Below are 1,001 nucleotides of genomic sequence, written 5' to 3' on the forward strand. Positions count from 1 at the left end.
TGATTACTCTTTTGCTTATGTTATAGAATTCCTTTAGCTATACTTTTGTTGAGAATTTTTGCCTCTTTGGCCATGAATTATATGAAGAAAAATGATGTATTAGGATGGAGGGGAGGCTTATTAAAAACCTGTGATATGCAGGTGGCACAACCTTGCTTGCTGAAAGGAGGGCACGGGAGACTTGAAGCACTTGTTGATGAAGATTAGTGATTGCAGTGTTCAGTATGGATTCCATCTCAATGTAATGAAAACCAAAATCCTCATAAATGGACCATTAGACAAGATCACAATAAATGGAGAAAATATTGACATTGGCAAGAATTTTATTTTGATTGCATTCATGATCAATGCTCATGAAAGCAGAAACCAAGATATCAAAGGACTTATTGAATTGGGTAAATCTGCACAAAACCCTTTCAAGTATTAAAGAGCAAGAGTTCGCTTTGAGAACTAAGTTGTGCATGACCCACTCCATGAGATTTTTAATCACCTCATATGCATGTGAAAATTGACAATAAACAGGAACCAAAGAATACTTGCTGCATTCAAATTACGGTGTTGATGAAGAATCCTTAAGGTGCCATGAACTGCCAGAGAGACAAATAAATCAATCTTGGAAGAAGTACAGCCAGGTTGATTTTTAAATGCAAGGATGGCAAGACTGTGTCTCACATACTTTGGGCATGTTATCAGGAGAGACCCAAACCAAAAGCCAAGCCATTCCATTGAGTCACTTTAGACACAGAGGTAAAGGACATGCTTGATAAAGTAGAAGGTCAGTGAACAAGAGGAAGATTCTCAGTGTGATATATTGATGCCATGGCTGAACAGCGTCCCATTCTCTTGTACATAGGGTTGCTATGCATGAAAACTAACCAGAATCCCTAACAATAGCAGCAACACAGTCATGAGATAGAGTGGTCTGTTATTTTATTTTTTAATGTCATCTTTGTTTGACTTTGAAAACAGGATCATGCTGGCTTCGTATAATGAATTAGAGC

This window comes from Echinops telfairi, unplaced genomic scaffold, assembly GCF_000313985.2.
Source record: "Echinops telfairi isolate 266 unplaced genomic scaffold, ASM31398v2 ScPeMD7_443;HRSCAF=831, whole genome shotgun sequence".
NCBI classification, from domain to species: domain Eukaryota; kingdom Metazoa; phylum Chordata; class Mammalia; order Afrosoricida; family Tenrecidae; genus Echinops; species Echinops telfairi.